Genomic DNA, 15,709 nt, shown 5'->3' on the forward strand with positions numbered 1-15,709 from the left:
TACCGGATTCCGACGGAGAGGCAAGTGTTTTACGCTATTCCCTATGCGCTAAATACGCATATGGTGATGTATTATAATTGGTATCGTCATGCCAACTATGGCTTCTCCGAGTCCAATCATAAAACATACATATAAATCATAAAACCGAACGAAAAACAGACCTAAAATGAAGATGTAAGATAGAACTAGCATAAAAAAGAATTAACAAAAATATATAGAATATTGAAAATTGCGAGAAAAAAAAATACGTTATAACGTATCATGAGAAATCTTACATAAAACAACGAATTAAACACGTACCGATAACATCGTGAACACGCTTCGAAAAATTTATATTAAATAAATAATGCCATGAAGAAATGCAAAATCAAATAACCACACGTATCATTTATGCATATGAATTCATAATCAGATGTGGTTAATAATCATTTACGATATGTTTCGAAGCAGAATACATAGTTGAAACTCTGTTAAAAGAAACTGGGCTGAATACTCTCAAAGGAAATAAATATGTCAATATTCTATAGAATAAGTAAATATTTCTTCTAAAGCAATGCGAATAGTTTGTAAAAATTAGACATCAATATTCTCCATATATCTCCGAAAATCTCTTTAACGTATATACACGAAGACCTAATCTTTAGAATTCTGATAAAAGTTATGCACAACGTGATTACACAAGCGATATCGTATTTGTCTATACTGTAAAGTGACGAAACCAATTAAAACAATAGAAAGGAAAATAATTTTGTTAAGAGACGGCTTATAACTACACATCCGATATTAATTTGCATATATGGACTGTAAAAAAGTTGAATGAGAACACGCAGAGCAGTCTATTGGGAGAGACATCTAAGGGAGGTAAAGAGAGAACGGCGGTAAAGTCTACAGCTAATGTTATGTTTTGCAAAGGATTTAGTCATATATTAATTATTATTATTATTATTATTATTATTATTATTATTATTATTATTATTATTATTTGAATCAACAGTTAATTCAAGCTATTTCGTTCTCTTACTTTTATTTATTTATTTTCTGCTTTGATTTTGAATTTCTGAACAGACAAAGATAAAACTTAGCAGTAATGAATTAGAGAGCTTAATGGCAACAAATATGTGGTGGTTTTGCCATAAAAGGAACGATCGTTGCGAAACCACAGAAAATAGACGATGTAGCATGCTATTTCCTCCTATATTTTTAGGGAGGAGTGTTCCAACTCTACTTGAAAATGAATTCAGGTCATCAGACCAACATCGGTGAGACGTCGGTTGAAGTAAGATTTCCCGGACATGAAATATAATGCGTTGGCAAAGCTTAAACTGGTCAAATCGGAAGGAGAGCCCATAGACTAGATGAAATTACTGTTTTCACACCCGCAAGATTTCCCGTATAAAGAGCCTCCCTGTGATAATAGGATATTCTGGGAATGCCGCGAAATTAATAAAAAATCGTGGCATTGAAAAGCGACGGCCATTGCCAATCTAGTCTATTTACGGAAACCGGAAACTAAAGAGAAATAAAAACATTATTCTTTGGACGTATTTTAAATATAACTCTAACTTACATATGTATAAAATTACGACTGTTACCAAGACGAATTAAAAAGCACAAATAAATCTTTATTTGAGCCGGGTAGAGAGATAACGGGCAGTAAATAAAAAATGGAAGTCAAGAGAAGGTAAGAAGTTAAAACGAATATTCATTATCTTAGTTTATATACAAGTATGAATTGTATAATAAAATATGATAGTGTGATTCATTTGAATTTAAATGTCGCTGCTTCTTAAACCCATTTATATATATATATATATATATATATATATATATATATGTATATATATATGTGTGTGTGTTAGTGTGTATATTTGTGTATTTATGTGTGTTTGTGTGCGTATGTTTGGGTGTATACACGCATATATACGCATGTGAGTATATATATTATAGAACATACACTCACATATATATAGTTTAACAAAAGAAAACAAATCTGCTGCAGTATATTTTCTACATGTGCAATGAACGTGATGAGTTTCTTTTTAATCCTTAAACACAAACGTCGCATTTCAATTATTGTAGTATTATACTCCTTGATACGTTGGTAACTGATTATTGACTTAAAATATGCACGTTATGCTGTAGTTGATTTTCATAATAATACATAAATTTCAGTACGCGCATACACACACACACACACACACACATATATATATGCATATGTAAATAAATAATATATATATATACATATGTAAATAAATAATATATATATATATATATATATATATATATATATATATATATATATATATATATCTCATAATTTCAAAAAGGGCAAAACGGCAGAACAGAGGAATATATTTGTAGTTGAGCAGCGGCTTGGTTCCCACCAGTTTTCGAAAATAGTAAACAGGATCCTGAACAGAAGCGTGCCATCTATCCCAACCATCATCAGTGGACATGAGGTAATTTCGGCAGCATCAGACAAGGCCACACTACTTGCCAAGAACTTGCAGCAGCTAATTCTACCCTATGCAATCAAGGCTATCACCTCCCCGTCTTTCCTACTATAAAACACAACACGCTATGCAGCATACTTATATATGTGCGCGACGTCGCCAAATTAATCTAGAACCGTGACACCAGTACACCAACTTGCCCTGACGGCATTCCAATTACAGTGTTGAAAAAGCCCCGACCAAAACTTGCCCCCACAGGTACTAAACTGTTTAAGTGTTGGCTTAAGGAGAAGTGCTTTCCAACACCCTGGCACAGCTCATCAGTATGCCCTACATTCAAGCAATCAGGTGATGTCACCCCCCTCTCAGTACAGACTAATATGTCTCCTGGGTGTCATGAGCAAGCTGCTGGAATCCATATTAAATAGAGAAGCAGTCTACCACCTCAACATAAATAACATTTTAGTGACATGCTTCCCGTTCTGCTAGATCTCCAGCAGATGTGCTAACGGTTATATCTCAGAGGATTAGTGAATGTCTCGACAAAGCTTTCCTTTTTAGGCCAGTTGCTCCTGACATATCAATGGCCTTCGATAAGGTATTGCATACTATCCCATTTATTACTGTACACGCAATAACCCTTATCCCCGAGTGGGTTCTGAGCCTTGATAAGTTGTGACCCTCATGTAAAAAAGCCTTCTACTCCTGTACTGGCATGCAGAACTTCAAGTGTAATGTGAGCAGGCATCTCGATTATAAAATCACTACATAGTACGCCTGCAACTTAGGTCCCTGATATCGTACCGAGGAAAAAGGAAGTAATAATTTTGTAGAGATTGGAGTGGGGCGGTACAAGTTTCTTGTCACTAGTAGCTGACTAATAGCTGGATGGTATAGGTACTGGTTCAGGTAGTTGGTGGTCAGTGAGCACTAGAATAGGGAGCTGGACGTCGGATTGCTCTGAAACAGGTACACAGACGACAGTGGGTGCAAGAATATGGGGCTGGATGTAACTAGGTATTGGAACAGACAACCAGATGACAGGAGTTACTGGAATATGGTAGCTGGACGTTTGAGAGCACCGAAACAGGCAATCAGACTAGTGAGCTCTGGAACGGGTAGCTGCTTGTCAAAAAGCCAGCAAAACGGTTATCTGGACGTGGGCATACACTGTTTCGGGTAGTTGTACATCACCGGGTACTAGACGGATACGAGTACCTCACTGGGCTTTGGAACAGCTGCCTCTGTACCCTTGAAGCTGCAATAGCTACTGGAAGCTAAAATGCTGCAAGAAAGAGGCGCTGAAATGCTGCAAGAAAGAACCAGGGTTCAATAGTGGTAGAGAGAATTCTCAGGATAAAGGTCGGTAGTAGTAGTATTAATAATAGTAATAGTAGTAGGAGGAAGCGCACATGTAGTTGGTTGTAATAGCCTGTTGAATATACTCGATAAGGGTATTTAAGTGGCTCTAAAAAGGGATGTTTAACGACTCCTGTTCCTTGGGCTGACGCCCCACAAATGCTGAGCTTAGTCGACTTGAATATTACCTGCAATTCACCTTTTGGAAGGCACCCTGCTACCTAGCTGAGCAGACTTGTAGTGTGGTTCTCGTCCACTCAAGGATATAGATACTAGAGGCGGGATTTAGGATTGAGAATCGCGACGAAGGAAATACCTGGTCAGACTAGCCGCGCTACATCAAAACAGAAGATTCTTACTGATAAAACCTGGTCCAGGTGCCGGCCAAAGAATTTTGAAAATTTCTCACCCAAAAAATGTTGGCAAATAATATACCAAATATCAGTGTTTGTTTCGTAGTTCTTTTTTTTTTTTTGTACTTTTTGCTTGACAGATAATCATAAGAAAACACAGGCAATTGACCTTTATATGATGGATTTTGCTCTTAGAGCGCCTAACGCGACGTCCATGAATTACACACGATACATATCAAACATTATCATAGCGGAAAAATGAAAAGATAACCGTTTTCAATGATTATCCCATTTTAATACATTTCTAATTATTTGTTGAATTGTCCTCAATTATAAACTCTTGTTATGCATACAGAGCTACACAATAAACATATATTAGATTTTTTTATATTAAAGGCAGATTTTAGAAACAGGAAAAGTTTACCGTCAGTTTTATGTTCTGACAATGATCATCTTTATGATAAACATCACCTTTATTCTCACTATCAACATTATAAATAGTATCCTCGTCAAAAACATCAGCCAACATAATATTCGGTTAAACTGTGGGCGAAATTAAATCAATTACGTTTCACATAAGTTACTAGACGCACAAAAATTACACTCCTCTCGCATTAGAAACATTTAGACATATTACATAACAATAATAGACATTATTCAGGGCCCTGTCAGTGGGGCATTAGAATACGCTGGTTGCCCCCCTGCAAAGAGTAAAAGTCCCTCAATGGGGGTCCATGATATGACCTTAAACTATATCCAGTGGTGAGGTCCCAGCTTGTGGGCTTTGGGGAGTGTGGAGCCACCCTTTAATTACTATTGCTCCCAGGCCCACTCTGACCCGGAGTGGTAGCACCTGTTAGGGTCCCAACTATGGGTTAAATAGAAACCGACTTGAAAACAACAAATATATTCTATTAAAAAAATAATTCTTCAAAATCTTTGGATTCGCCATTAAATAACCCGAAAAGGGTTGATATGCCATAAAACAAAAACAACCAACCAACCAACATTATTCAGGTAATAAGATTTAAGAAATACTCTACTATTTTTAGTAGAACATTAAACAATTGTTTGTTAAGCTTCTATATTCCTGTACATGATTGTATGTATATCGATAGATTGAGAAGAGAAATTGGACCGAAAGGAATACTAAACTACATTACATTTCTAATCTTGCAATGAATTATATAATTTTTGAAGTGTTAACTGCACCGTATTTTTTAATCTTTTTAAATGTTCATTCTGCAATGCTGTGTACCGTCTTTTGAAGTATGGAGTTCGATTTAATATTCTCAGTTTCGAAGCATTAATATGTTAAGATACAATTATAGGAAGACGTCTTACGAACTTTCTTGCGCAGGATTTTAAAGTTCTTACGTTGGTGTGTACGTGTGTGTGTATGTGTGTGTGTGTGTGTATGTGTGTGTGGATATGTGTATGAAATCATATTCTTATAAAATAATACCGATAGAGTGTTACAGTGTTCATTTTACATTTCGCCTATTGTGTGGTAAATTTCCAACTGAGTTGATAGAGACGCTAAATTCCTCTTGGCAGGGAAGCTTCTAATTTGTTTGTGGTAAATCGTGCGGAGAATCTTCTGGTTGGTTTATAATACAATGTTTCTGTTCAATTGTAATTTATTTAGGTTAACATGTTTTGCGGACGGTGAGGGAAATGAAAACATGATTCGTTACCTTGGCGATAGCACAATGATAAACAAATACATAACAATGCAATAACAAGAATGAAAAAAATAAAATAAAGAAAATATATCCAGATACACATAATTTAATATAATATTTTAACAATTTTTATTTAAAACAAAGCATAATGCCACTTGAAACACAAAAATCCACTAATCCCGATGGTGCCTGTTCAGAACTGAGATCAGTTGATCAGCAAAAAATATGTTCAGATTAAATTTAAAATGCTGTATGTAAACATTGTGAGGCGCATACGCGGAAGCGCGCGAGAACGTTTTTTGCTTGCTCTCGAAGGACACTATTTTACGTATGAGAACGCATATATCAGGGTAATTCGCGAGTGATTCGCCAGTACTGTTGTATAACGTTATTTTCTCCTCTCTGCTCGTCGATTTATATATTTTGTAGATTTTGTGATTTATTGTTCATGCTAATTATTGACTTTATTATTAAATCTAACCGTTATTCTTCAACGACATTTATATATTCCCGCTTATAGCGGTACCAAGCAGTTACTTTACAGAAAAATATAAATAGAGGCTGCTGGTTATGTTTATGAAAAATATCTCAATATGAAAAATCACCTTAGGTGAACATCAACATGCAGCTTACACAGAAAAGAACAAGATATACAATAATCTTATTAGGGAGACCAGCATTATTTTGGAATTCCTAGCTTTCTAGGAATTTACAAAAAGAACATTAACTCTATGAAAACAAGACAAAGAAAAGTGAACAATTCACACAAAGAAACATATAACATTAATAAATAACTGCAAATAAAATATTTTAGTGTATCGTTAGTATCAACATTTTGTTTTACTCTTTCATAATTTTATTTTATTTTGTATTTTTGTTTGTACAAAAACTGAATTCTGCGTATGTTTTCTAATGCCTATAATTATTTTATACATTGATACTTTCCTTTTCAGAAATTAATTAATCGGAGCCGAGTAGTTAACTTTTTGTTTATCAAGATATACGTTTTTAATTGAATCAATATGTTATGACTCTCGAAATAGTTGACCGTAAATTATTCTATATGCTATGTCCGTGTATTTATTTCCATCAAATTCAACTGGTGTAGGTTTTTTTACATTGCAATCTTTAATAAAGTTTTTTATGTATCTCGATGGATGCATCTTAATAATTATTCTCCATAAGTTACCTGCATGACAGAAACTATATTATATGATCAAGATAGACTATTTAGAATATTCTAGTTTTAGCGTTTATAACAGTTGCGTCACCGTTAGATAAGACTAAACCCTGATCAACACGACTTAAATCAGTAATTTATTACTTAAATTTTGGGTATATATACAGGGACATATAAGGCATTGTTTTTAATAGCTGTTCAATAAAGACTCCGATTTCTATTACTGCGTTTTTTACTCTGCGTCGGGTATCTCGATGGATGCATCTTAATAATTATTCTCCATAAGTTACCTGCATGACAGAAACTATATTATATGATCAAGATAGACTATTTAGAATATTCTAGTTTTAGCGTTTATAACAGTTGCGTCACCGTTAGATAAGACTAAACCCTGATCAACACGACTTAAATCAGTAATTTATTACTTAAATTTTGGGTATACATACAGGGACATATAAGGCATTGTTTTTAATAGCTGTTCAATAAAGACTCCGATTTCTATAACTGCGTTTTTTACTCTGCGTCGGGTTGCTTAGACTCCACAGCTAATTTATGTATTACATTAACATTCTTCTTCAAAGACAATATGAATTTCACTGTCTACAACGCAAAAGAAATGCATTTTCTCCGTATTAGATTGATTGTATAATTATATTTCGATGTGAGTTGCAATAAAATTATCCCCGTGGTTTAATTTGTCCTCGGCGAAAAGATGGACAATATTATAAATTTAAACAATCATTTTAGCTACAAATCCTGATGGTACGGTTCTACGGCTAACAATACTATTTTGTAAAGTTCCATTGATAAAAAATAATATTTTTCTCCTGTGGTGGCACCACCGTATAAATAATATTTTCTGTAAATGCGTCAATTTAAATTTGATTCTGTTTCTCTTCTGCTAACTATTGCCTTAACTAATTGCACCAATAAAGCTTTTCAGCGATGCCGACATTCTAATGTCTATTAAATAAGAAAATATTAATTTATAATTATGGGAATTATTTAGCTGCAATTGTGTGTATTTTGGTGCACAGTTCTGACGTGTTTTCGACTTTACTCGATGAATCAGCATTAGCATCAACGTAGGGAGCTGAATATTCCCCATATTAAAAAAAACAACCTTGTGCCTTATGCTGCCCTCGTTGTGAGCCAAGTAAAAAAACAAAAAAAAAAAAACATTATTAATAGTTTGTCTCCGGCGTCGTTTTTGGCTCTATTGGTTAAAGCGATATAAACACACGTTTTCTGTATAATGTGTTTTCCGCTTTCGCAATTAAAATGTTCATTAATTTTGACACATCATTGTTTATAGCCTAGAATATATCCTGTTAACTTTTACTATTTCAGTATGTAAATATTATTGCAGCCTATTATCCTCATCTTTTCTTAGTTGTTTCACGACGTTTCGGCCAACTATTCCTTTGGCCTTAGTCAGGTGGTCACTGCGACGGATAGGAACTCTGAATCTCCTGACTTACTCACTGCAATTACTGCCTTCCGTAGTTGTTGTCGTCTGACCTCGTTTTGGCCAAGTAAGCGCCTGGCCGGCTTTGGGTAGGATTGAAACCGCTCTTTAAACAATTCCCGTGGTGAAACGACAACCACTACGGAAGTCAGTAATTGCAGTGAATGCAGTCAGGATATTCAGAATTCCTATCCGTCGCGGTTACCACCTGACGAGGGCCAGTGGAATAGTTAGGCGAAACGCCGCGAAACAACTAAGAAAAGATGAGTATAATAGTCCGCAATAAATAAAAATTGATAAATAATACTTATCTCAATGGATTTCAATTAAATATTATATACCATTCGGTACGTACACGACCATTGCAGATCAGATAATAAACATGAATTTATAAGACCAAAAACTTCCACCTTGATTGCCCGTCGGGGTCCATGGCGCAGTTGATAGAGACGTTGGATCTCTACGGTCCAGGTAAGAATTTCCCGAGAGAAAAGTCACAGAGCGGCACTATCGACCGAAAATGATTGGAGTTTTTTTTTAACGTTTCTCTATAGGTCTTTAGGAGGTTTAATTGTGTTTAAGGGGTCAGATATGGGGGCAATTTTTAAAAAGTCCTTATATATTTGGTAGATTCAATTATTTAATTGTTAATCAGTTCATATGAGCATCACGTTGCTGCAATTCTAAGGTGACACTTTTTTATTGCTACATATTTACTATAATTACGATACTAGCTCCTGCCACGCAAATACTTGTGTTTCTTACTTTTGAAATCATGACCCTATGATAATCGTACTCGGGACATGTTAATATATTATATTTAAACGTATTTTCCGCCCGGGCAAAACCGGACGCCACCTGCTGGTATAGTGTATTATATTTTATTATAATGGAAATTCATACATCTAAAATGACGGCATGCCATTCTGATATTTTCATGTGGTTAAACATCCAAATATTAAACCGCCTAAAAATGCCAATTATAATCGGGCTACACACTCTTAAAGACAAAAATTAAATTAAATGCCATGATATACATGATGCTAAAATGTGAATCAAATAGATACTTTTTTAAATGACTAGAAGTTTTCTAAACAAGTATTAGGTACTTATAAAGTAAGATCTTTTCCCTGATATAATTAGATTTCTCCAACGTAAATCAGATTTCTACAACGAAATACATATTTTAAGTCAGGCAAGTACAGATGTTTTACCCAGGTTGCTTGACAAAATATTCGCTGGATTTTTACCTGACGTAACACACACAATAGATAATAAGTTATACAACAGTAAACAATGTTAACACTGTGACGAGTATAATACCGTCCTCCCCCAACGATCGTCACTCTTCTCTGTTTTCTTACCAATTACGAAAGATATACGCAATATTTTAGTTATAAATTAATATGCTTTCAACTATTACTTCACATATTTGGCTTTAGAGATTTGATATGTTAGTTTTTAATGTATACTAGGATTATCCACTGTACATCTCTGGAAACAAGCAGATCTTCCTTGACTGACTCGTTTAAGGAAAATGACGGGAATGTAAATATATGTGATATATTTACGTCAACTAATTTGCTAACGTAATATTTTTAACCTGATCTGTCCACTATTCGGCACTTTTCAATGTAAATCATATAAGCCTATATGCAGACATTAATATTGCCATCTTTTAATATTTAATCATGTTTTTCTTGTACAATATCGACAGACAGAGAGAGAGAGAGAGAGAGTTTATGATTGCAACATTAATATTAAAAAATGGAAAATGTGTATACTTTCTGGAAAGCGCGTGTTATTTTTCAGTTCCGCAAACTTGTCTAAGTAATTTAAGCGGTATATGTCTAACTTTTTTTGATGATGATGGTTTAGTTGTATTATTGGAAATCTGTTTCTATCTTGAATACCAAAGTTTCAGTCGATATAACACCCGAACTTCTCAAAGTGTAACTTGCCCACTAGGGAATCTATCTGTCGATTTCAGCAACGTTTCTATTAAACTCGGAAAACAAAACGGAATTCCGGACCGAACTCTTAACTTAATCCACAAAGGCAGCCCGTTCCGATCCCGTCATGACTGGGTAGATGTTTTAAGTAATTCGCTATTTAATTTTCCGTCTCATGCCGAGGATTGGACATTAAACCTTCTAACTACTGTCACTTTTACAACGGCATTTTTAGTACTCTTACAACTGCATTACTAGTCTGTGTGCACACGTGAAATACATGGGGAAGTACAAAGGATCTGGTGTACTAATCGCACTAACGTAACGATACTTAATCTTCTAAGGAAGATTTGACTTCCACCTAACTTTGATCTTGCCTACTCCAATCTATGCTTTGATGATAAATACGTTTATTTCATAGACTGTAGAATTTTAATCGAAGAAATATGATCCAAATCAGTCAACTTAATACACACACAACATAACACATTATATTTCATGATTGTTTATGCGTATGAGATTTGTATTTATTTGGTAAATAATCAATGCATTCGATTGGCCATCATAAAATCAATGCTGTAGATCATTTGCTTGTATATGTATGTAATTACATATCGCAAGGTAATTAGCATACGCTGTGTCAGTGATTTTCCTCTTATGATATCTTCTGATTTTAAAGATTTTAACCCCAAATCATTTTCTTAAAGCATATTAATTTCATGTCTAATGTTTGGTAGACACAAATTATAAAGAGGCATGGGGCTATAGTATCATCCTAGAAATAGCTAACAATAATATAACCAATTCCTTGTCTTAGTCAGTCGAGTCTGCCAAAAATTGTATTCTGTTTTCCTAGAAATAGCTAACAATAATATAACCAATTCCTTGTCTTAGTCAGTCGAGTCTGCCAAAAATTGTATTCTGTTTTCGAAGTAATTATTCCAAAAAATGAGTTTTTTTAATTTTATTCTAGAAAATCGATTTGAAAAGAGGTTAATTGACAGCGATTTTCTTAATGGATTATGCTTTCGATATTACTATCAGAAGGTACAAGTCAAACTAAACAACACTATTCTCTTCAACAGTATATTACTCAGAATGTCTTCAACACGGCCGCTACGTGTAATAGAACCTTATCTTAAGCCAACCGTTTATCAGGATTATGTTATCTCCTCCGGCAATCAATGACCTCAACATTGCGGATATCCTGTGAAATCAAATATATAATAAAAATATAAATATCTTGTTTACGTTGTCTTTATTCGTGCCACAAGAAAACATGAAGCGTGTTTTATTTCCTCGCTTTTATAATATAGAACAGCGGTTGAAAATTTGTCGATATTGTGAGACAAATATTTTTCCTTGATTCCCTATCTTTTTTATTTAGTCGTATACTTTCTCGTTCTGAACGAAATATCGACAAAAGTTTTTGGATGGTTGCCTTACTTTATCAGTTTCCTGTCATTATTTCCCTAGTACGATAGGATCTAATAAAAAATATCACTCATGTGTTTTTTTTTCACTTCTGGCCGAGTGACAAGTTTAAAATGGTTTATAGCAATATACTTGGAGATTTATGAATCTCTTAAAATAACATATTTCTAAATTTATATCAGAATTTGACTTTATATATGTTCGTCTTGTTCATCATAGTAAATATATATATATATATATATATATATATATATATATATATATATATATATATATATCCGCATCGATATTTTCAAAATCTGAAAATCTATCTCCTTTAAAAGGAAAACTCGCTAAACGGCGCTATGGGTTTCAAATGATTGAATTTTTTTATTACACGTCGTTCATTTATAGATCATTATCAAATTTATATATTTTTAAAGGGATCAAAAGGTGTCAAATTTAAAAAAATGAATTTCTATACATTTCATACATACATTTAATTTTCTTGTAATCATTTCATATGCGTGTCACGTTTGTACAATGGTAACGTCAGGAACATTTCAGGAGCTAAAGTTTTGCTTACTGATTTTATTCTAGCTGATGGCATCTATATATGGTGTTGTTGTTTTTTTTTTACTTTTGAAATCACGAAATCACTTTTGAAATTTTGAAATCAATAAAGTATACGAAATCCGGGCACATTAACATACCATATTAAAGCGCCATTTACGATCAGGCAAGACTGAGCATCCGCTCTCGCTAGTTTTCAATAGGTTATTTTCAATATCGTATTTTTCCGATTGTATGTCCTTTTTATCCTCGGCTTATGTAAAAAAACATATCGCAGAGCGCATACGTTATTCTTATTTTTCTCATCTATTTCGTTAAGGCGGATATATCTATATTACAAAGACACATATCTTTGCATGATTTTTTTCTTATATCAAAATTAATATATTGTGCATTTAGTATTTGTGTATCCTTTAAACACATTGGTTTTTACACGATTTCTAAACATCAGAAAATACACGCAGTGAAGCTCACACATATGAAAGCATGAATGTAAATATTCAGTATTAATTAAACGAAACTATTCTTAGCGTAACCTATGTTAAATGTGTGACGAGTAAAACCATAAAAACTATGGATCTTAATAACACTTAATCAAAGTAATAACAGCTCGTATACAAATACTGGTTAAAATCATTTCTCTCATGAGTAAATGGTATCTTTGGCAGTGTCATGCAAAACTTGTTGGAGTTCAGAAACAACATATGACCGCTGTTGTATTATTATGTGTAAGTAAAAATCACTGTCACCGCAATAGATGTTTTTAACTAGAATTTACACGTAGTTTGCTTGAGGCATTGTGTGGGATATGTATGTAGTAGACATTTGGAAGCTTATCAAAATGCGAGGAATGAGCTATAGTCTATGCTGAGGAGAGAAGACGAAAACAAGTGTCGATTTACAAATCAATAAGTGCATACATATATGTCTATATATATATATATATATATATATATATATATATATATATACATATATTTATTTAATTGTATTAAATACAAATCTCTTACTTGTTATGTCTGTGAAATTATCAATAATATATTTCGGGAAAAATCCTCCTTTTAAAATAGTGGGTGTGAGAGATCGATTCAAAACATGCTATATAAAGGGGAAAATGTATCCAATCGAGCCTCGCAGCAAATGTAAGGAGGGGAGTTATATGTATGGCGTGTTTAAGGCAATTAACATATTTTTGTTCATTTTTTAATTTTTTTGGTATATATATATATATATATATATATATATATATATATATATATATATTGTTTTAGTTTATAACTTGGTGATTTTGCCTAAGCTTTATTTAACTTTGTATATTCTATATCTATTTGCTTGTCTTTATTTTTTCTGCTGCTATGTATTATTCATTTATTTGTTTAATTTATGTGTTTATTTATTCCTTGCTTGTTCAGTGCGATGAGCTGGTCCATCTAGGCCACACACGTGGCTAACTGGCTTGCACAGGCTAACTTTTGAAGGAGAGATGTAGGAGGATGGTGTCAAAGATGTTGAGGGTGTGCGGTATGGTGTGCTCTGTGTTTTGTGAGGGAATTCTTGATGTCTGTAACCAGGGTGTGCGTTGCTTGTTGTCTTAGGGTACTGTGTTCCTGTCAGAGAGTTGTGCGGGTTTGTATATATGTAGCAGCCGCGTAAATTTATGTGTTAGTCTTAGGTTGTGGTTATTTTGTGCGGCATAGATTCGTGACTTGCGGTCAAATCACGCCTAGTTGTGTTGAATACTTCATTGAGTTTGTGTAGTGTATGGTGGAGATGTTGTAATAGTTTAGTCATGCAGAAAGTTTTAATGAAATTTCCTGATGCTTTGAATTTCGTCAAACAGAGGAATGAAGGAAGGTGTAAGTTCTTGATAGTTTTGGGGAAAATATTGTGCTTGAGGCAGCATTTGATACAATTTATGTGGCATCCAGTTTTAGAACGCTTTTCGGAGATCTGAAATATTTTTTTTAAATATATTTTCGATTGGATAGATTCTTGTAAATTAGGGTTTTACAACTTGACTATTCTTGATTAGTGTTGCATCTTAAAAGTCAGTCATATATAAAGATGCTTATTTACCGCACGTTAAATCCTCGAATAGAAAGCGAAGACGATATGCATTAAGCATCTACATTGTTTGATGTTTTACATTATTAATGTGCAATATTACATTTTCTGAATTGATCGCCATGTGCCCAAGTAAAATTGTAAGCCAAGAATGAGTTCATTTTATATCCATTACATTAAGATTTACAGAACTGCCTCTTTATTTTATTATGAAAGATGGATACAACAAAATATTTCTATGCAGAATGTGGCGTGATTGATAGGAAAATATTTAGCATTAAAAAAATATGACAATTACGGATTGCTTTTTTGTCGTTATGCCAACTACAAAAGCAAAATGATTAATCACGATAATATGTATCAGCGTTCCTGTATCCAGAGAGAAATCAATCTATTCAAGTAGAAGTGTAGTTTAACCATATGAAAGTTTCGTAGAAGTGTAGTTTAACCATATGAAAGTTTCTGCTTAAAATATTGTCTGATAAATTTTATTATCATAAAATTAGTAGATAATATAACCATTTGTAAAGCAATATGGAAATATAGCCAAACAAAAGCTTGAGAATCCTGTTAATAACTCGATTTTACAAACACACCCACATATGCATATTCACTTATATATGTATATATATATATATATATATATATATATATATATATATATATATACATGTGTATATATACATTTATACATTTTATATATATATGTATATATATATATATATATATATATATATATATATATATATATATATATAGCTTAATGCGTAAGAGGAAAAGAGAGAGTTCAATTCCACAAGAGGAGACTTATCTGGATAATGCCAAACTCAACAATGCTGTCCTATTATATATATATATATATATATATATATATATATATATATATATATATATATATATATATATATATATATATATATATATATATAAAAACGTTAAAAGGCATAGTAAACTATACTTTATCATGACAAAGCTCGGGCAGAATGGTAAATCAGCATTTATATTTCCGAGAGAAATAGATGGGACAGACAGGCAGATAATTATAATTATTATAATTTACATGTTATTTTGTATTCGAATATTAATGAGGTCGGATAGCAATGGTTTATATTACACCAAACTATAGGTTGTTTTAAATAACATTACAGTCTTTAATGCAGTTGTCACGGAACATAAAACGGTATCAATGTCATAATTTTATCTCGT

Source organism: Euprymna scolopes, chromosome 11, assembly GCF_053919585.1.
Source record: "Euprymna scolopes isolate OS-2025 chromosome 11, ASM5391958v1, whole genome shotgun sequence".
NCBI classification, from domain to species: domain Eukaryota; kingdom Metazoa; phylum Mollusca; class Cephalopoda; order Sepiida; family Sepiolidae; genus Euprymna; species Euprymna scolopes.